Genomic DNA, 23,674 nt, shown 5'->3' with positions numbered 1-23,674 from the left:
TTCTATGTTCAGAATTCTCCTCTCTATGGACTGATAGCACACATTTAGGCAAAACAGTCACAGAAACGGGGGGCAGAAAAGTTTCAGTGCAGTCACATTGATGTATTTATCAAAACTTTTACACCCCTCTCTTTTTGTCAACCTGCCACTTGTATAATTCCATTGATTTAATTCACCATGTTATCTCCTCATATCCCACATATTCCATAGGACAGTCATGCCTTCACTGACAGTCTCTAGTCGAGGAGAAGGGGGGATCACTTCAGGGCCTGAGTGCTGGCATGATGTTGACCGTGCCTCTGCTCTCTGTGAAAGGAATGTGTTTGGTGTGGCATCACCTCACTGCTGGCATCTAGGAGATGGGCTGCCAGACCCCCATCATATGCCACCGTCTCACACACACACACACACACACACACACACACACACACACACACACACACACACACAAACACCGGCCGCAACACTCGGCTCTCACCCCGTGCAGGGTAGTGATAGGCAGAGGAGGACGGCCGAGGCTCCTTATCGACGCCAATCCAGATGAACCTAAAGACACGCTCCCCCAATATCCCAGATTCACTTGCTCTGTATTTGGCCACCATTAGCCGTCTTTTAGCTTCAGCAGTCCTAAGGCTAGGGGTACCCACTGCCAAGGTGCTCCAGTGATTTGCTACGTCTCCCTGGGCTACGGGGCCTGTGGGCTTACTGGCCCATGGAGACTTAAGCCTGGCCTCCCTGGGGGCTCTCGGCCAACCCAAGCGCTTGGCATGGGCTGAACCACCCCACGGATCCCTCCCAGAGCAGTGGATGGCTATAATATCCTTCCACCGAGGGCCATGTCAGTCATGTGTAATTTGAAAGGATGAAAGGAATGTGTTAACTGGGCTGGCCTGCTGGAGAGAAGGAGAGAGGGTGGCTCTCACCTGCCTTCACATCACATCCCTCTCTCACAGGGTTCGAGTCAATAATGGCTTATTCAATTGGACCCACACTTAACTCTAGAATAATTGTCATTTTGGTGTTGAAGTGTATAATGTACCCATGTCATTAGTGAGGCCTGGTTTAGATTATAGTAAAACTGGCTTAGTTGACAGTTTAAGTCACATTACCAAGTTCAATGGAAGGCACTTGTTAGTTTTACAGTATATCAATTATGTCAATTTCACCTCTATTCTAAATGTACTTACTGAATCAAAGGTAGTTATCAGCATTGTATTTTCTTCATTGTCTGTCTATTGCAGTAGCAACGGCTTTCTCCTTTGTGAGACGTATTATCGTTATAGATAATTACTTGGAGACATATATCATTTCATAAGAACTGTCACAAGTAACAAAATAATTCAACCGAGACTGCGCCACTTCAACACGAATATATCCAACGGGTTAAAAACCCATTGAGGGATTACAGTAATTTTTTATTTAGACATGTTGTTTTTTAAATTCTCTCCGACTGCTCTGCCTTGATGGTTTTGATTAATATCTCTAGGAAGTGTTTGTGAGCAAGACGCATACTGCGATTCATCTGCAAAATAACCCAATCATTACCAGCTAATGACAGGGGGGTGAAAAATGACGCGTCTACCCCGGTACTCCCCAGCATGCGCGGGGGCCCAATAGACATGGTGGATGTGGGCCCCACCTGTCACAGCATTGCAGTAATTGCATTGTGGCTCCTCTCGCCCTCTCCTCTTCTCGCTGTCTCCCTCCATCCTCTGCAGTTCAGCTGCACAGACAATACTGGTCTTAATGAAGCCGTCTGACGAGGTGGCAATTACAGACTTCTGTTGCCGTCACCGGGGGCAACCAGGAGCGGGGGGAGGGGCGTGCTGATGCCCTGAGGGCCCTCCACACCCCCTGGTTGGGTTTAATAGGAGGGAGGAGGGAGGCTAAGCTGCTGTCAGAAGCAACTTGGAGCATAGGATGGGTAAACTAGAACAAGATAGTGTTAATGTGGAGAAGGTGGGACTGAGGGACGCAGCAGGGCCCAGTGCAATGATGTAGCTATATGATCAGCTTGAAACTCCTGTGTAAAACCATCATCTTTGCATATTGACTTAACGCGTATGTGATATACAGTGCATTCAGAAAGTTTTCCACATTTTGTTGTGTTACAGCATGAATTTAAAATGGATTAAATTGTTTGTTTTTTCTCACCCATCTACACACAATACCCTGCATGTTTTTAGAACTTTTTGCAAATGTGTTGAAGATGAAATACAGAAATATTGAATTTACATACACTACCAGTCAAAAGTTTTGACACACCTACTCATTCCACTGTTTTTCTTTATTTGTACTATTTTTTACATTGTAGAATAATCGTGAAGACATCAAAACTATGAAATAGTTTCATGAGGTAGTCACCTGGAATGCATTTCAATTAGCAGGTGTGCCTTCTTAAAAGTGAATTTGTGGAATTTATTTCCTTCTTAATATGTTTGTGCCAATCAATTGTGTTGTGACAAGGTAGGGGGGTATACAGAGGATAGCCCTATTTGGTTAAAGACCAAGTCCATATTATGGCAAGAACAGCTAAAATAAGCAAAGAGAAACGACAGTCCATCATTACTTTAAGACATGAAGGTCAGTCAATACAGAACATTTCAATAACTTTCAACGTTTCTTCAAGTGCAGTCGCAAAAACCATCAAGCGCTATGATGAAACTGGCTCTCATGAGGACTGCCACAGGAATGAAAGACAAAGAGTTACCTCTGCTGCAGAATATACGTTTATTAGAGTTACCAGCCTCTGAAATTGCAGCCCAAATAAATGCTTCACAGAGTTCAAGTAACAGACACATCTCAAAATCAACTGTTCAGAGGGGACTGTGTGAATCAGGCCTTCATGGTCGAATAGCTGCAAAGAAACCACTACTAAAGGACACCAATAAGAAGAAGAGACCTGATTGGGCCAAGAAACACGAGCAATGGACATTAGACCAGTGGAAATTTGGTATGTCTTTGTGCAACGCAGTGTGGGTGGACGGATGAGCTCCGCATGTGTAGAGCATGGAGGAAGAGGTGTTATGGTGTTATGGTGCTCTGCTGGTGACACTGTCTGTGATTTATTTAGAATTCAAGGCACACTTAACCAGCATGGCTACCACAGCATTCTACAGCGATACGCCATCCCTTCTGGTTTGGGCTTAGTGGGACTATCATTTGTTTTTCAACAGGACAATGGCCCAACACACCTCCAGGCTGTGTAAGGGCTATTTTACCAAGAAGGAGAGTGATGGAGTGCTGCATCAGATGACCTGGCCTCCACAATCCCCCGACATCAACCCAATTGAGATGGTTGGGGATGAGTTGGACAGCAGAGTGAAGGAAAAGCAGTCAACAAGTGCTCAGCATATTTTATTATTTATTTATTTTATTTCACCTTTATTTAACCAGGTAAGCCAGTTGAGAACAAGTTCTCATTTACAACTGCGACCTGGCCAAGATAAAGCAAAGCAGTGCGGAAAAAACAACAACAACAACACAGAGTTACATATGGAATAAACACAACGTACAGTCAATAACACAATAGAAAATCTATATACAGTGTGTGCAAATGGAGTAAGTTATGGAGGTAAGGCAATAAATAAGCCATAGTGCAAAATAATTACAATTATAATTTAGTATTAACACTGGAGTGATAGATGTGCAGAAGATGATGTGCAAATAGAGATACTGGGGTGCAAATGAGCAAAATAAATAACAATGTAAATAACAATATGGGGATGAGGTAGTTGGGTGGGCTGAGTGATGGAGTACTGCATCAGGTAGAGTGATGGAGTACTGCATCAGATGACCTGGCCTCCACAATTCCCCGACCTCAACCCAATTGAGATGGTTTGGGATGAGTCGGACCGCAGAGTGAAGGAAAAGCAGCCAACAAGTGCTCAACATATGTGGGAACTCCTTCAATACTGTTGGAAAAGCATTCCAGGTGAAGCTGGTTGATAGAATACCAAGAGTGTGCAAAGCTGTCATAAAGGCAAAGGGTGACTATTTGAAGAATCTCAAATCTCAAATATATTTTTATTTGTTTAACACTTTTTGGGTAACTACATGATTCCATATGTGTTATTTCGTAGTTTTGATGTCTTCACTATTATTCTACAATGTAGAAAATAGAAAAAATAAAGAAAAACCCTTGAATGAGTAGGTGTGTCCAAACTTTTGACTGGTACTGTAAGTACTACATCCCTGAGTCAATACTTTGTAGAAGCACCTTTGACAGTGATTACAGCTGTGAGTCTTTATCGGTATGTCTCTAAGCGCTTTCCACACCTGGATTGTGCAACATTTGCCTTTTATTATTTTAAAAGTTATTCAAGCTCTGTCAAATTGGTTGTTGATCATTGCTAGACAACCATTTGCAGCTCTTGCCATAGATTTAAGTAGATTTAACTCAAAAGTGTAACTTGGCCACTCAGGAACATTCAATGTCTTCGTGGTAGGCAAATCCAGTGTAGCTCAGCTGGTAGAGCACGGCACTTGTAACGCCAAGGTAGTGGGTTCGATCCCCGGGACCACCCATACACAAAAATGTATGCACGCATGACTGTAAGTCGCTTTGGATAAAAGCGTCTGCTAAATGGCATATTATATTATTATTATTATAGATTTGGCCTTGTGTTTTAGGTTATTGTCCTGCTGAAAGGTGAATTAATCTCCCAGTGTCTGGTGGAAAGCACACTGAACCAGGTTTCCCTCTAGGATTTTGCCTGTGCTGTTTCTTTTTTATCCTGAAAAACTCCCCAGTCCTTAATGATTACAAGCATATCCATAACATGATGCAGCAGCCACCACTATGCTTGAAAATATGTAGAGTGGTATTCAGTAATGTGTTGTATTAGATGTTTTTATTTATTTATTTTTATTTTTATTTCACCTTTATTTAACCAGGTAAGCCAGTTGAGAACAGGTTCTCATTTACAACTGCGACCTGGCCAAGATAAAGCAAAGCAGTGCGATAAAAACAACACAGAGTTACATATGGGGTAAAAAAACATAAAGTCAAAAATACAACAGAAAATATATAAATATGTACGAAAAATACAAAAAAACAGGGTATTTACAGGCTATTTACAGACACACGACAAAAACAGAACTGCACTACTACGCCATCTTGGCACTTTGTGTTCAGGACAAAAAGTTAATTGCTCTGCCACATTTTTTGCAGTATTACTTTAGCGCCTTGTTGCAAACAGGATGCATGTTTTGGAATGTTTTTATTCTGTACAGGCTACCTTCTTTTCGCTCTGTCAATTAGGTTTGTATTGTGGAGTAACTACAATCTTGTTGATCCATCCTCAGTTTTTTCCTATCACAGCCATTAAACTCTGTAATTGTTTTAAAGTCACCATTGACCTCATGGTGAAATCCTTGAGCATTTCCTTCCTCTCCAGCAACTAAGTTAGGAAGGACACCTGTATTTCTGTGGTGACTGGGTGTATTGATACACCATCCAATGTGTAATTAATAACTTCACCATGCTCAAAGGAATTTTTCATGTCTGCTTTTTATATTTTTTTGAGGTAGTCATTCAAAAATAATGTTAAACAATATTATTGCACACAGAGTGAGTCTATGCAACTTATTATGTGACTTGTAAAGCAACGTTTTACTCCTGAACTTATTTAGGCTTGCCATAACAAAGGGGTTGAATACTTATTGACTCAAGACATTTCAGCTTTTTATTTGGAATTAATTAGCAACGTTTTCGAAAAACATAATTCCATTTTGACATTATGGGGTATTGTGTGTAGGCCAGTGACAAAAAAAATCTAAACATAATACATTTTAAATTCAGGCTGTAACACAACAAAATGTGGAAAAGGTCAAGGGGTGTAAATACTTTCTGAAGGCACTGTAAATACTATGTTATGGATAATTTATTACTACTTTGGCATGTTTCATGAAATGTATACATCTGGCCCTTCATTGGACACTGTGTTAATAAACCTCCAAACGAGCTTCAACGCCATACAACACTCCTTCCGTAGCCTCCAACTGCTCTTAAACACTAGTAAAACTAAATGCATGCTCTTCAACCGAACGCTGCTTGCACCCGCCCACCCGACTAGAATCACTACTCTCGGCGGGTCTGACCTAGAGTATGTGGACAACTACAAATACCTAGGTGTCTGGTTAGACTGTAAACTCTCCTTCCAGACTCACATTAAGCATCTCCAATCAAAAGTTAGATCTAGAATCAGCTTCCTATTTCGCAACAAAGCCTCCTTCACTCATGCTGCCAAACATGCCCTCGTAAAACTGACTATCCTACCGATCCTTGACTTTGGCGATGTCATTTACAAAATAGCCTCCAACACTCTACTCAGCAAATTGGATGTAGTCTATCACAGTGCCATCCGTTTTGTCACCAAAGCCCCATATACTACCCACCATTGTGACCTGTACGCTCTTGTTGGCTGGCCCTCACTACATATTCGTCGCCAAACCCACTGGCTCCAGGTCATCTATAAATCACTGCTAGGCAAATCCCTGTCTTACCTTAGCTCACTGGTCACCATAGCAACACCCACCCGTAGTCTGCGCTCCAGCAGGTATATCTCACTGGTCATCCCCAAAGCCAACACCTCCTTTGGCCGCCATTCCTTCCAGTTCTCTGCTGCCAATGACTGGAACGAACTGCAAAAATCTCTGAAGCTGGAGGCTCTTATTCCCTCACTAAATTTAAGCGTCAGTTGTCAGAGCAGCTTATCGATCACTGCAGCTGTACACAGCCATTCTGAAATTAGCCCACCCAACTACCTCATCCCCATATTGTTATTTATTTTGCCTATTTATTGCCATACCTCCATAATTTACTACATTTGCACACACTGTATATATATTTTCTGTTTGTATTTTTGACTTTATGTTAAAAACCCTGTATGTAACTCTGTGTTATTGTTTTTATCGCACTGCTTTGCTTTATCTTGGCCAGGTCGCAGTTGTAAATAAGAACTTGTTCTCAACTGGCTTACCTGGTTAAATAAAGGTGAAATAAATAAATTAAAAATGATTCTAGAGTACAACAGTCTGGCATAACATACAGTGGGGAGAACAAGTATTTGATACACTGCCAATTTTGCAGGTTTTCCTACTTACAAAGCATGTAGAGGTGTGTAATGTTATCATAGGTACACTTCAACTGTGAGAGACGGAATCTAAAACAAAAATCCAGAAAATCACATTGTATGATTTTTAAGTAATTAATTTGCATTTTATTGCATGACATAAGTATTTGATCACCTACCAACCAGTAAGAATTCCGGCTCTCACAGACCTGTTAGTTTTTCTTTAAGAAGCCCTCCTGTTCTCCACTCATTACCTGTATTAGCTGCACCTGTTTGAACTCGTTACCTGTATAAAAGACATCTGTCCACACACTCAATCAAACAGACTCCAACCTCTCTACAATGGCCAAGGCCAGAGAGCTGTGTAAGGACATCAGGGATAAAATTGTAGACCTGCACAAGGCTGGGATGGGCTACAGGACAATAGACAAGCAGCTTGGTGAGAAGGCAACAACTGTTGGCGCAATTATTAGAAAATGGAAGAAGTTCAAGATGACGGTCAATCACCCTCGGTCTGGGGCTCCATGCAAGATCTCACCTCGTGGGGCATCAATGATCATGAGGAAGGTGAGGGATCAGCCCAGAACTACATGGCAGGACCTGGTCAATGACCTGAAGAGAGCTGGGACCACAGTCTCAAAGAAAACCATTAGTAACACACTAGGCCGTCATGGATTAAAATCCTGCAGCGCACGCAAGGTCCCCCTGCTCAAGCCAGCGCATGTCCAGGCCCGTCTGAAGTTTGCCAATGACCATCTGGATGATCCAGAGGAGGAATGGGAGAAGGTAATGTGGTCTGATGAGACAAAAATAGAGCTTTTTGGTCTAAACTCCACTCGCCGTGTTTGGAGGAAGAAGAAGGATGAGTACAACCCCAAGAACACCATCCCAACCGTGAAGCATGGAGGTGGAAACATCATTCTTTGGGGATGCTTTTCTGCAAAGGGGACAGGATGACTGCACCGTATTGAGGGGAGGATGGATGGGGCCATGTATCGCGAGATCTTGGCCAACAACCTCCTTCCCTCAGTAAGAGCATTGAAGATGGTTCGTGGCTGGGTCTTCCAGCATGACAACGACCCGAAACACACAGCCAGGGCAACTAAGGAGTGGCTCCGTAAGAAGCATCTCAAGGTCCTGGAGTGGCCTAGCCAGTCTCCAGACCTGAACCCAATAGAAAACCTTTGGAAGGAGCTGAAAGTCCGTATTGCCCAGCGACAGCCCCGAAACCTGAAGGATCTGGAGAAGGTCTGTATGGAGGAGTGGGCCAAAATCCCTGCTGTAGTGTGTGCAAACCTGGTCAAGACCTACAGGAAACGTATGATCTCTGTAATTGCAAACAATGGTTTCTGTACCAAATATTAAGTTCTGCTTTTCTGATGTATCAAATACTTATGTCATGCAATAAAATGCAAATTAATTACTTAAAAATCATACAATGTGAATTTCTGGATTTTTGTTTTAGATTCTGTCTCTCACAGTTGAAGTGTACCTATGATAAAAATTACAGACCTCTACATGCTTTGTAAGTAGGAAAACCTGCAAAATCGGCAGTGTATCAAATACTTGTTCTCCCCACTGTATAATAAGGCAAAGTATGGAAGCGAAGAAATGACCTGCCACGTAGTATTTATATCACACAAGCCTTACGTCAACATGCAAAGACATTTAAAGGTTTTACACAGAAGTTTTACACTGCTGATAGTTGCATCATTGCAATGGGCAAAGTATGGAAGCAAAGATAATGCAAAGAAAGTATGGATGCAAAGAAAAACATTAAAATCAGTGAACTCTCCTTATATGTCAACAAGTACATGTCTACTCTCTAAAAAGTTTTTTAAATTTTAACACAGATAGCTTTTTCTCTCTCAATTATTTATCTTCTTGGACAAATGTTAATTGAATCAGGTCTTAAATGCTAGGCTAAAGTGGTTTGATGACTTTAATGAAGCTGACACTTGCGACACGCTCACTCACTCCTCCTCTCCCCTCCCACCTCACCACCCAACCCCTGATTGGCCTCAGGTGTGCCCTGACACTTACAGACATTGCCATGGTTACAGCATGCATTCCACTCCTATATAATTATGTGGAATAACTTGACGTGGCTCCTCAACATAACAAAATTGTGTAAATATATATCTCAGTACATTCCACTCTCCTCACATTTCTACCCACACAGACTTCTTACTCTTCTCACTCAAACAATTTGAGCAAAGTGATATGATCCATGTCATCTGGAGTGTAGGGTACATTTAATTTAGTCATATGTGACTTCACTTAATTGACGCTCTTACTGTCTCACATATTGACAAAATAAAAACTTGACCAGTAGCTTTCAATTACATGTATGAAAGTAACTCTTGGTAATTGCATGAGTAAACTATTGGAAGAAATATTGGTGACCTCATTCCTTTGAATAGCGAGTGACCCAATAACATATGAGGGCATATTACCTCATGCCTTGTCAGATGTCAAAGTCCTCATTTTGGTCTGAGATAGGATAGGAAGACCATTGTTAAGAAGAAAATCCAATGCCCTGGATATCTTGAGTTTAGTTGGCCCTTTAGTTATGAGTTCATTGTTAAACGACTTCAACCTCCATATCCTGAGATGCAGGGGCAGAGAAAGTTCAAATTGGAACTCAATGTGCTTCCCCGTTACTTTTTGGAACTCTGTTCATTTGCAGAGCTACTTTTGGCATCTTCAATATACTGTACTGCTACTGTACTGCTACTGTACTGCTACTGTACTGCTACTGTACTATACTTCTTTTTTTTTACTGTAAGTAACACAGTCCAGTATGTGTTGGTAATTGGGAGTCAGTTTAATTGAGTGATGATTATTTTCCCCGCAATAATTATAAGAGCAAGGGAAATTAGGTCACATGGTCAATTAAAACTCCTGGCTGTAGACCTAAAGTACCTCACACTCAATGACTCAAACACACTCTCAATGACTCACACATTCTCAGTGACTCACTCACACTCAACGACTCACTTACACTATCAATGACCACGCACGCTCTCAATGACTCACACATTCTCAGTGACTCACTCACACTCAACGACTCACTTACACTATCAATGACCACGCACGCTCTCAATGACTCACACATTCTCAGTGACTCACTCACACTCAACGACTCACTTACACTATCAATGATCCACTCATGCTCTCAATGACTCACACACTCTCAATGACTCACTCACACTCAACGACTCACTTACACTATCAATGACTCACTCACACTCAATGATTCATTCACCCTCAATGACTCACAAATTCTCCTTTGGTGTCCATCAGTAATTGATTGTCAGCATCCTTTGCGCCCACCCAACATATATTTGACAAAATTAATGTAATTTGCCAGTCACAAGCTTTCTAGTTTACAATATGAGCATTGCTTGCTCTGTCAACCCATATTCATTGTTGGTTTTACAAAATCCGAAAAACTTCATCCCAAGCATTTAATTCACAAATAGATATATTATCCACACACAAGCTCTTAAGCTCAGCGAGGAGCGTATTACTGTGTAATAGGTAGGCCTACCATTAATAATGTCTAGCCAGGGGAGGTGGCAACACTACTCCTCTCATGGCCGCTTCCTTATCAACGATTCAGTTGTGTGAGTCTGGATCTGTCTAATTACATTAGTTTAATTAAGCACGGCTAATAGACACTCCTGGAAGATATGATGTCTTGCTGTGACTGGAGCGCCGTGTTGAGATGCATGTCAAACACACAGAGAGGGGCATTGTGGGGACTCCAAATGCTTTGTATTGGCAGACATGTCAGACCAGGCAGCTCAGAGTGGAGGGCTACGTGGTTAGATAAGGTTCAACTACTGGGAGAGTTAATCAACAGAACTTACTGTAATTGTCTATGGAATGTTTCAGCATACTGTAAACTCCCCCTGTAGCCTACCAATAATTGAACAAGGGAGTTTTGACATGTAAATGTAATTTGCTTGTGTGATTGTAATAACTGAAAGATCACTGTTTGTCCTGTCTTTCACTTACAGGTAGCATAGAGGTGACAGCAAGTATGGATATAGTCTTGGAAGCCCAGGCTTCAACTAGACGAGGTTTGGAAGGATGGTCTCACAAGACTAGTTTGGATGACAAGGGTATGAAATGTTCTGTTATAGTGACACCTCACTGACTGAGTGTACAGCCATACACTTGGGGCGGTAGTTAGCCCAACGGCTACAGAGTTGGACCTGTGGCCGAAAGGTGGCAGGTATGAATCCCAGGCAGGGTGCTGGAAAAACGGTCGGAATTGATCTGGCAACTGGATGGCTGCTGGGTTCACATCCTCAAGACATTCCCCTAACGTTGGTCCCTTGAGCAAGGCCCTTAACCCCACAACATGCTCTCCATCCAATGGCGCTGCACTGCAGCTTGACCCTGTGCTCATCTCAACTGTATGCGTGATGTGTGATGTCTGGGGGGTGTTGAGAACAGAGCGGAAGACATATTTATGTTGTTCGCTGTAACTAATGGACAATACATTGTATTTTATACACTTTACTGACATTTAGCAGCCATTAACAACCAGTGGGCAAACAGACCTAGAACTGCGAACCTGACTGACTGACACACCATTAGTGCTGTAGGCGTATTAGGCATGTGCAGTTTGGATAGGGCCTCTGTGGGTCAGCTTATTGTTCTGCTTGGTTCTCATCTTCAGAGTCCTCCCTGACGGAGCACAGCAGCATCTTGAGGGAGCAGATGAATGAGGATTAATAGCGTTTCATCTGGGCTGTGAGCATGTTTAACCCAGCAGAACACATCCAGTTAGACATAAAGGTCCCATCGCCACATACAGAATTGGTTGGAGGTAGAGGCTACAATGGATGGAGGGTAGGGGGGGATTGAGCTCAAATTCCCCCTTTGATTTCTAAGAGGGGAAAATAGAGACAATTCGCCCTGTGAAATGGTGAAATTATCAAAAAACAACATGAAATGCTGGAAAAGACAAGTAGATGACAAGTGCTAGTTTGGATTCCTCAGAAATTCTTGTTAAGCATAAAAGGTGATGAGAAGCTAATTATGAAAGAGAGTAACTCAAGCGAGCATTAAACAGTAATCGCAAAATCAAAACAATAAAACACATTCCAGATTTTTAGACAAGCCGTCTGACTCATGGCTCAAGGTATCTTTTTTTAGACAAATTACATTCAGTAGCATATAGTCTGTCATTAAAATAGACCCACTTGATGGAAATGCAATGATGTCTTGCCATTAAGTTGGTTGGAAACATTAATTCTGGAGTGTTGAATCCCTGTAATCTTAAAAGTACTGTTTACTGTCTTCAGAAAAACACAGACAATTAAAATGTTTCATGGACCCAGCCCATGGTGTTGCTTGATAATGATTTGTGTAGACTTCACTTCTCACACCTCAGTTCTTTTTAACCATATTCCTAGCAAGAGAGGTCTCCATGTTACAACAGCTCAGTGTAGAATAGTTAATAGCATCATCATTGCTATTTGGAATATCCATAATACTTAACAACTATCAAAGTGTAATGTCTCTATGTAGATAGTTATTCTACAGTTAATACAGTTTCAAATATATTACCATTAAATTGAGCAGTTTTGTAAAGTTTTTAATGTGTGGTTGTTGGTCAATGAGATGAAAAGCAAAATAATTTTATAAAACGTCCCCAAACGGACTGATGGGTGAGAAATCAGGATTATGGGGAGAAAGGGTCATCACTTCTCTGTTTCCATCCTCTGGTGAGTTCTGCCATCTGTCTGATGCAAACGTCATAGTAGTCCCCCTTGTGGCCAAAGTGGGAAACACATACCAGTGCTTGAGCAACCAATCAGGTGGAGGAGGATAGCCTACATTTGAGTAAATACGTAAATTGTTGTTATCCATATCTTTAACTTCTACTGAGGCAAAATACAAACTTAAACATAAAATAACAGTAATAAACGTAAACTCCGAATCCTTTCAACTGTAACTTTGGAACCCATTTCATTCTCCCATGAGAGTGCAGTAAATGTGCTTGCAACCGTGAATCATATGGAGAAACTGATTTTTTGAAATGTAGATTTCAGATATAACTCATTATGAAACCCAAAATGCTTTTGTGGATTCCCAAACCCACAACAAATACATATTTCTGAGAAGTATTTATTCCTGTGCCTTACAATAAACCTGCATCCATATAGAACCATTTGAAATAGTTAACATTACACTCATTCTTACTTGATACAAAGTAGTAGGCCTACCAATAAAGTAATTGTTATGCTACAACTCCTTCTGTGATTTTAGTTTAGTTCTTTATGGTTGAGCTGCAGAGCCTCATTGCAGCACACCTGCAGCTACTGGTACCTCTGTGTGCACGTTAAAATAATCAATCAAATATCAAATAGTCAATCACTTAGTCCAGACAATGTATTCTACGCACACATGCACCCACGCACACGCACACACACACACACTTAAAAGAGAGAGAGAGAAAATTATCTAACACCAAAAGCCCACTATCATATTGGATTTTAAAAAAGACAGTCCTCATTCCATCATCCTAGAAGTACCTTTAGTTATGCCTTATTCCAAAAATGTATTAGATAACACATTCTGAGGAAAAGTACATTATACAATTAAATGACCACGTCCTCTTGCCCATAGGCTACATAGTTTAGTCATGTTATACAACCACTCTGTTCGTTTGAATGTTTACACATGCATTCCCTTTGCAGTGCATGGCCATCATTGACTAGTCTTTTGATCACTGATTTTTAAGTCACATTATGAAACATATAAACGAAGCTTAATTAATAATCATGTTACAAAACGTTCCAAAGTTACCCACATTTATTTGCCTATATTTACAAAGCATTACGCACGTTTTCACATTGGCAAAATGTTTTCAACCCACTGCATAAAGGTTTGGATTTAGGCTAGGGTAAATGACACACCTTATTACATTTATACAGGTGAACCTATAGGATTTAGCAAATACTTATTTAAATTGTTTAACTACAAATTTGAGAAAACCTCTCATATAGAATGCAATTAACTTTTAGCAAATTAAATACATGTAAATGTAATTTTTTTCTCAACACCTCTCCCTCTAACCGTCTTTTGTTAAATTAACACATTTTCAAACAGGCATAATCCAATAACCTAATAGAGTAAAATCAGATTGAAAATCTAATTCAGTATTTTATTAGCTTTGGACTAATTAAGGTGGCACTCTTATCGACCACAAAACGATTTTCAATTCGATTGTGCCATACAGTAGCCTATTTGCCATCAATGCGCAATTTTCGGCTACTGTATTAACTATGGCTGAAGCAACAGCTTGCAGTCTTAAGGGATTTAAATGGTAGGTATAGAATGCCAAAGGCATTTGTCTTACATAAAAAGTAGGCTATATTATTTCTATGTTGTTAATGTTATTTTTACATTTCATTCATTGTAAATGTAATTATTGTTATTTTTAAATATGTGTGTGTGTTATCTTTGCAATGCAAAAGCTTTTCAACAAGTTTGTCTCGTATAGCAGTTTTTATTATCTTTTCAACAGACATTGATGTAAATGAAACAATGAAGTGGTTATTTTATCGCTTGTTTCTCTAACCATGAGTGACATTTTAGGCTATGGAACCGGTGCAGTAGTTGATTTGATACTTGATATTGTGCTCTGAGACCAGGTTGGATACCAACATTATAAACCACTGCCTAGCCTCTATAGTTTTATATTATCCGGCAGGACCAATTTGAGAGTTTGGACAATATAATTATCTGTTTGCCATGCACCATTGTTAAAAAGAGGCTATGCGCACCCTCAAACAAATGTATCCTATGAACACGCAATGTTTTATATTATCAGTCGTTTTTCTTGACACCCAAACATGTGGCGTGTAGATATGAAAATGGATGAGTGTGAACGCTCTCCTGGCAGTCGGCTCCTATCTGCTATTCCCGCGTAGAGCTCCCTGGAGACCCTGGAGAGCGCGCTGGGAGAAGAGCGTTGTAAAAACCAAAGTGGGGCACGAGACAAGCTGCGCCACAGCTGGCAAATCATCGATTTGAGCATCAGAAACGGGGAGGGGCGGTTCGTTTACCTGCCACCCTTTCAAAGAAACCCTCCTCTCATGCCGCTACTCAACTCTAGCACACTCCCGCAGCACACGTTGCTCGCATTTGCGCTCATTCCTGGCTCTCCGAAGTTCAGCTTTGCGCAGTCTGTGCGAGCGCAGTTTTGGCAGCTCGTGTGTCCCTCTCAACCGTAGGACTTTTCCGAGCAGTTTTGGATCCGTCAAGGTGGAGCAGACTCTATTAGAATTCTGAACTTTTGATGGAAAACAAGAGGCTTCACGGTAACTGCTAACTTTGAAGGTATTGTTACATTTTCTCCTGAATTCATTGTTTCTCTTTCAATTCAACAGAACCTGCTTATTTTAGCTATTTGCTATTTTGTAGGCTACGGACAGACTGGAATGTCCACCTATTTTAAAAATGTATGTGTGATCCTTGAATGAACGGAAGTAGACTGACAGTAAGCATTTAGGTCAGTTGACCAACAGTTTTCAGACCCTTCTCGATAACATATTAAAGGCCAAAATGCATCTAAATATAGGCACATTATCTACGTTCTGAGTGCATGATTTATGATAGGCTATAGATGAAATACTACAATAGGCTATAATATGTATATGTCTATACTTTTGTGTCGCGTTTAGTTCAGTTGTAAATAATTACTCGGCATATTCCAGACTTAATAGGCACCCACGAATGAGGTTAAACAGATTCATGTATACTGCGCATCTTGAGGGAACGCACCAACTCCGTGCTTCCTTATCTTTTCAGTTCTCTGATGTAGCCTAGGCTACCTGCAAACTTGGCTAGAAAAATGCATTACATGACCAGTATTCGTTTTGAGTGATGTCTTGGAATAACCCCAACAGAAAAACATGTATTATCCACCTTTATTATTATACAACAATATACAGGCCTAGACAACAGTGTCTTTGACAAAAGTTATTTTTTTGTAGTGTCAATTGTTTAACACACTGATAGATGAATTATATACTTTCAGAACATGACAGTTTGCATCACGTGTTAATAGCAAGTAGGCTAAGTAGTCTATTAGCCTATACCAATAGGCCATGAACCCCCCCCCCCTTTTTTTTGTCAATGGGTGTTTTATGAAGTCAAGTGATAGTCGTTCAAATTTGAGTCTATGCTTATCTTAAGACAGAACTCACACATTCCAACTAATCCATATAGTTTAAGATAATTATCCAGATAACTTTACATTTTCCATGATTCAAACAATAGGTGATCTTTAATAGTTAGACAACATAGTTATTATACTGCACTACTTCTATATCTAACACTTCATTAAGAATTGCTTTATAATTGCTTCATAATCAAATGCATTGTAGCCTAATGGAACTCAAAAAACAAATGAAGAAATAAAGTGGCTTGCAAACATACTGAATATCCCCTTTTGCAGTGGTTGAGTTGACAAAATGTATTGAAACTGATAGGAAGCCTACTGGGTAAAAGTAGTAATGATGGCCTTGAGTTTTTTTTCTCCTTGAGGTTTTTGTCATTGTGCTGATAAGGTGTTTTCAGTAAGATCCAGATGAGTGTGTGTGTAAGGGCAGTTATGGGAAGTTGTAGTGTGCCATTGTGAGATTGTGTGGGCATAGGTGTGTTGTGGTTTTGTTCAGGTTCACAACAAACTCTTTCATATATCTCAGTACAGCTTGGATTCTTGACATGCCATAATCACTAGCATTGCTGCTGACTTAGATTAAGCTGATCTGATTCACTGATCACCGATAGGTAAACAAGCTGTCTATTGTCTCAGCCCTGAAACATGTTATGGTATCTTTATATCAGCTAATATTAGTAAAATAATGCAATCTGGAATATATTAATTTATTCATAATTTATTAAAACAATTATTCCACAGGGACAAAAGGTAACATGCAAATAAAATCAGCATAAAGTAAAATCAGCTTGTATGGAGAATTGCAGTTACCCTAGTTACGTTTTAAGTAATCTTATAGTTAAGTTTTAAGTATTTTTTTACAGGAGCAAAAGTTTTCATGTCTAATATTTCTAACTAGCCTAATAAGCCTATGCAATATGTTATAGAAGAAGTTGATTCGACAAATCTAGAGCGTAAACATTTTTCTTTCCACTGCTGACTGTATGCTGAGAGTATGATAGTCCTGCCATTAGTAGTGCTCATGCATTTCTTAAGAGGTCAAAGTGGCACAAGCTGGGGAAAACCGGGTTATGATTTTAATAGAGGTGATTGCATCTTGTCAAATTTCTCACGGTATGAGGAGCTGTTGTGGTTAATCAGGTCACTATTTCACAGAACAATGTCACAGCCCTTTTCCTGTTTGAGCGACCGTGTCACTTCTTGTAAGTCCTGCTTAAGATGAAAGACTGAACATTGAACATTGAGCGCAGCTGTGAGCCCTCTCAGTCTAACTGTCTGCTTACTAAAACCAGTCTTAACATTTAGCTAGCCGTTGTGAAAGTGCCACACACACACTCCTTGACCCAAATCTGTTACTTAACCTTATTTGACAGGAACGACACAAGTCAGATGGTGAGGACAGTGCTAACGGTCCAGATACCTAACAGGAGACAGATTCAATAGTGATGCTCAGAAGAAGTCTATCATTGTGCCATAATTGTTTCATGTTCACCCTTTTGCAAATTCCTTCGACATGTAATAATGACCATAAGGCGATCTATTATCAAGAAAAAAAGCAGAAGAAATACCAAGACATTTAACAGCCTGTCTTTGCTTATGGATGTTTTGGAGGTTATCAAAAGTCAGGTTATATTTTTCAGGGCACCAAAGTGAAAGTAGTGCGTGTCTTTGTTATTGACTGCTCTGTAATAGCAGGAAATCAACATACTGTTTGAGCGCTGTTAGAAAGACACCTAGGTGATCTCTCCCTCTCCTCTCCACCCTAGTTATCCTGGTGGCACTTTTGCCGCACATCTCCCATAATTGCCACTTAATTTGTCAGGTCACTCTAGCATACGGGAGAAGATTCTGAGGGACCGGAGGCATTGCAGGCTCAGCTGAACGTTGGCTGCTGCTCTTAACATACAGTACAGAAGACAGGAGTAGTGTGTGCAACTCATAGTGCTCTTTCAGTTGAGGTCCCCACAGCAGTTCAACAGCAGTTGCGGTAAAGGATGTAGGGTTGGAAGTACATAGTAATACTACATAGATACTAACATACATAATAGGTGGGCGAGAGAGAACAGCATCTTCAGTTCATGCCCTGACCCTAAGAGACCAATTAGGCAGTACAGTACATCATAGAGGTTTTCTCTTTGCTACTGATGTGGAACTTCTCCTCCAAAACACATGATGGCTCAATGACACTCAACAACGCTGACGTTTGAAACTGAATAATTCAGTCAAGCTCCTTGCAGTGGTAGCTTGTATTTGAAGAAAAAAAAAAAGATGTTGATGCTAAATGGTAAAACCTCCAGACTTTTGCGGCTAGATGATGGCTTCAGGTTAGGGTGTAGCTAACAGAGTTTGGGGCTTCTTCAAAATACCTCCTACGAAGATCTCTATGTTATTAAAATTCATACAGCCAAGTACTTGGAGAGTCTAGAGTTGGGTTGTGTCTCGCTGTGCTGAGACTGATATCTAGGGTAAAACTATTAATCGTCTTTACCACCCTCGATAATTAGCACTGTAGAAATAACAGCTCAGCAAACAGTGAAATTATACCTGTGGTAGGGAGCAGAGTAAATACCTGTTTAGCTGCCAGCAAATGCATTTATTAGACTGTCTCCAGCAAATAAGAGGCCTGTCTCGTTTTTTAATGTGTGGCTCTTTGGGGATTCCAGCTCCTCTGAAATAGGTCTGTTATGATTGCTAATAGAGAAGAAAGGTAACAATGAATCTGAGCCTTTTTGATGACATGCTGCAACCAGTTGGGGAAAAAGATCTGTGTCTTAATAGGGATTGTTTGCACATTCCAGGGCTCAGTGTCAATAATGTAAAAAGGCCTGACAATTACAGACATACCACCCTGGATGCATGCTTGTATGAGTTATAGCACATTTTGCCATGATCTGAGACTCATTTAAAAGGGGGATATGTTGCTCCAGCATGTTGAAAACAATTTATTTTGGCATATGCTTTGCATACTGTTGATCCAGATTCCTTGGCTTAACGATAAAAGCTTGCATTGTTTCTGGTCCTCACAATCAGCACTGTTCGGTTGAATGGGGAGTCTGTCTTTCCACAGAGATAAATAACCAAAGTCCGTCATGTCGATTCTGTCACGGTTTGGCAAAATGACATTTCTGTAAAAATTTGAATAGCAATTGTTTACATGCTTCACGGCACCATAACAAACACAATTTGAAATACATGTTGACTGATACCTTGAACTTTGTATAATTCACCTTATTTCAGGCCCAACATGTGTTTTGATTTCTTTAAAATGTTTGATTGTGTTTTATTTTTATGCTTGTCATTATCCGATCAGTGTAGGTTTTCCCTGAATCCTTTGTTCAGATAATGCAACAAAAAAAGCAACCGAGTGCTTTGGTGGAATTCGCATCCTCCTAAGATCAAGTTGTCAATACCCACCCACATACTCCGATTAAACAGTTCCAACCGATACTGTATTCTCTTGTACAGACAAACACACACTCAACCATTCCCTTGTCAAATGTTTTGTACAGTGGTGGATGATGCATCCTTTGACTGCAGATTAAATGTGCTGAGGAAAATATGTAGATAAAACTGCATTGACAAGTCTGCACTCCTTATTCAGTGCTCCCACCCAGGCCTATGGAGTGGTTGGCTCGCTCAGTAGCCTTTCTGTGTACTGGGCATAGTAAAACCATTCATATCACCTGCCCACATTCACTTAACCCTTTTAAGTTCTCCTGCACCAACCATACTTTTGTCCTTTCAAGTATCCTCCACAAAAGGGTATATGGCAACCTTCGCACCATCTTTAGCCTCCCCTCACTGTGTAGCCTAACAACAAAGTGTGGACAAAGCAATCTTTAGTGTCGCTCTCCGAAACACACAACCCTGGCTCTCTAGCTATTAATTGTTGATATGTTGCAATCCACGAGGCAGAAATTAGAGTTCTAATTATTCAGTCATGTGATGGGCACTGGCCCTGCAACCAGTGACAGAAAAGTCATTTCAAAGGCCCTGAAACTGATGCTAGTTGATTGTTCTATGACTAATTTGTTTTATAATTCGATAAATGCGAAGGGGGATAAACAAGCCGATAAAGGATCCTTTCACCAGCCTCCGGGACACAATAATTTGTTTTGAATCATTAATACAGATTCCTGTGGGCAGACTAAAACGAGCCCAGCTCTGGCCCTGTGTTAATCACGGCCCGGTCGTCGTCGTGGCACCACTGTCGCTACGGCTGCTGTGGCTCGAGACAGCAGTCTTGACCTTATGATGCATATAGGCCTATACAGACACAGAGCCGAGACCTGCTCACTCTCGGATACCGAGAAACCTGTGTTTACGTGTGGGGGGGAGTTGTACAGTGCACACCACACATCGTACTAGTGGTGGGCGTCAGAGTTCCGTTCTGTGAGGCAAAATAGTCTATTTTGTAAGAGCGTGCGGCTTCTCAAAATCGTCTCCGTCTCATTTCTGTTACTCTTTGATGCCAGCGTCGACAACTTGACGCAGACTGAGAGGCCTGTTCAGAGAAAAGCAAAAATGTCTTCCAGTAAGTAGGCGGGGACGTCGTCAGGTTCTACTTTGGACATTCGCGTGATTATAAAATAATGAAGCACTTAGGAAACTTTAAGATGTTCATTTGAATCTCTTTCTCCTCCGACGACACAACACTGCCAAAGAATTTAAAAAAACATTACTTTCACTTTTAATTAAAAACCATACTGACTATGAGGGACTAATAGAGAGCATACAACTCATTCAATTTAAAGAACACCATCCATTGCTGATGTGGAATATCTTGCATATTCAGGTTTACTGCTTAGTGACTGAATACTCAAAGGATCTCTCAGTTTCTCAATAATGTATTTTTAGTAATAGTTCATTTTTATTTGTGGCACACCATGCAATACTGCTGGAAATGTCCCTTCAACTAAAACAATTTGAACTTGTAGCACTGCACACTATCCTCTTGAGGTTTTCATGTGACTTTGGTAATTGGTTTGCTGTCTACACACTCTTAATGCAAACCTTTGAACACACATTTGCCCATTCCTACTACTGTATAAACAATATCTCATTAGTGGAGAGGGAATTTGTGCATGTACTATAATAATGTTTTGACACATTCACACCAATATTAATAATACACAGATTATTGAATTCCTCATTGGCTTATTAGTGCCTTATTTGTTTGTGTGCTTTCATATATCCCAGATCCTACACAGCAAGCTGAGGTCTGCACCGACAGCATTACCCCATGCTGTTAGTATTCACACAGCTAAGATGCAGACAGACTCATTTGTATGAGATAATCCAAATAATCATATTAATGCCCATTAAAGTGGTGAGCATGAAGACATCACAACACCTACATACTGTATGTGATGGCGTTCGGCGTCTGGAACAACAAATAAGCCACGTTGTCCGAGGTGCTAAGCCAACATTGCTGCGTTCGCTCATGTCTCTTTCTTTTGCAGGATCTTGACATGTTAAAGTGTAGATTGTAAACTGGTTGTTAAAACTGACCTCAATACTTATTTTCTCTCCATTATTGATCATTTTATGTGATGGTATAGTGAGGGTCAAAGAAGGGGCTACAATATGTCAAGAATAATTGTAAAGTTATAGAATACGGCGGAGCAAAATATGGTGAAGGTGATAGCGCTTTAGAAAGGATGATGAGTCGGTGTTGTAAAAGGATTGTGAAATAAATGTATGATTGCCCTTTCCGACTTCTTAGCTTACTTATAAAGGCCACTTGCATGTGATTTGCCTGCTGTTTATGGCCATGAATCTTGATACTAGCTTTGTATTGTAACTAAATCATATGGCTCAAGTATTACACTATTTAACAGAGATACATCTTTAAAGACATTCATTATGTTTACATCGTTTATTTTATTGAAGATGTGCATGTCAAACCACTGCTTCATAATAAGGAGGTCAGCTATAACATCACCCATCTCTAACAAACATGTAATAACACATACGCCTTGGCCCTGGTAAATATATCACAGTAGTGTGTTTGTAATCAGCTGGTATTGATAGAGGCCTTTCAGTCTGAAAAATATTTTATTATGTTTCATACAAAAACCTATATGTTAATTGATAATCAGTACTGTTGATTCAGTGGTGCAGTCAGTGCAAATCTGTGCCCTTCTGGATGTCAGAGGGTTTTCACAGCCATGTTTGTGCCAACGTTGCTGGCAGTGGCAGCACCTGTTGGCAGTGCCAGAACCTGGCTGGCAGGGTTATCAATGCTCTCTGATGGTCTCCCACAATCACAGTGGAAATGACAGCGGCTGCTTGCGTCACGGCAGATAACAATTTGCCCGACTATAGCTCGCATTCGCTGTTATTTCTATTTCCATGCTCACTCTGACAGATATGAAAACGTATACCCAACCAAATCTACAGCAAGCGTCATGTGTTGTCTCTCAAAACTATTTTGATAATAAAAATGTTATGTATTTAGCTCTGAATTTTCCCAATGTGTTAAAAAAAAACATGACTTTATAGATTTTGGTGACTTGCTACTACAGGTGACATCATGTGAAATGAGCAACGGATTTGACCAAAAAGATTGCTACTTGTTTTTGTACATTTTACTACATCACAAGTAGTAACACTGTAATAAAATAGTAATGGCCCAGGAATATTGTGTTGTTCTATTCATCTTTATTGTCATGCACCTTACTTGATTAACACAAAGTAATACTGCAGTACCCTGTTGATGAATGCAGTATGAATTTGGCAGTTGGAACATTTTTGACATCTCTGTACAACCCAACCTACGTTTATTGAATTGTGATATACAACCTTCGACAGTAAGGTTTTAACATTGGAATATACAGTATGAGTTTCCTATGACAGGCCACAGACATGGGACAGCATCACTTACCAACAGCACAGACTCACTGTTTTGAAAGTGACTGACATTGAGCTAGGTGTTGTTGTTTATTCAAGACAGTGTTCCACCTCAACTTGATACCGCTAACTCTTACCTTGCTCTGTTTACTTCCTACTCAAACGTTTTTCAGCAATACATTCATTGGGAATCCAGTGACTCAGGTGCTCTTTCTATCAAAAAACATCAAACACTCACATTGTTATATGATAAAGAGGTCATCTGCTGGGTCAATCCTTATAAAGCTTGAACACCATAAAGTATGACCTTCTTGGCGTAAAACTCCTTAAACAGGCCTGAACTAAGAGTTTCCCTGAGCTCAATGTATCTCATCTCTAGGAATCATCTCTCAGGAATTTAAGAGAAACCCCCTTTTGAAGAGCTGACCTTTTTATCATAAATCTTTTCCCCTCACACATTTCCTTCTGCTCACCTCTATGTGTGTTATTGACAAAACAACCGTTTTTTTATGTGTGGGAGGAGATCTATGATTTGGCT

This window comes from Coregonus lavaretus, assembly GCF_964263955.1.
Source record: "Coregonus lavaretus genome assembly, chromosome: 3".
NCBI classification, from domain to species: domain Eukaryota; kingdom Metazoa; phylum Chordata; class Actinopteri; order Salmoniformes; family Salmonidae; genus Coregonus; species Coregonus lavaretus.
The sequence above is the reverse complement of the archived record's forward strand: the minus strand, read 5'-3'. Positions refer to the sequence as shown.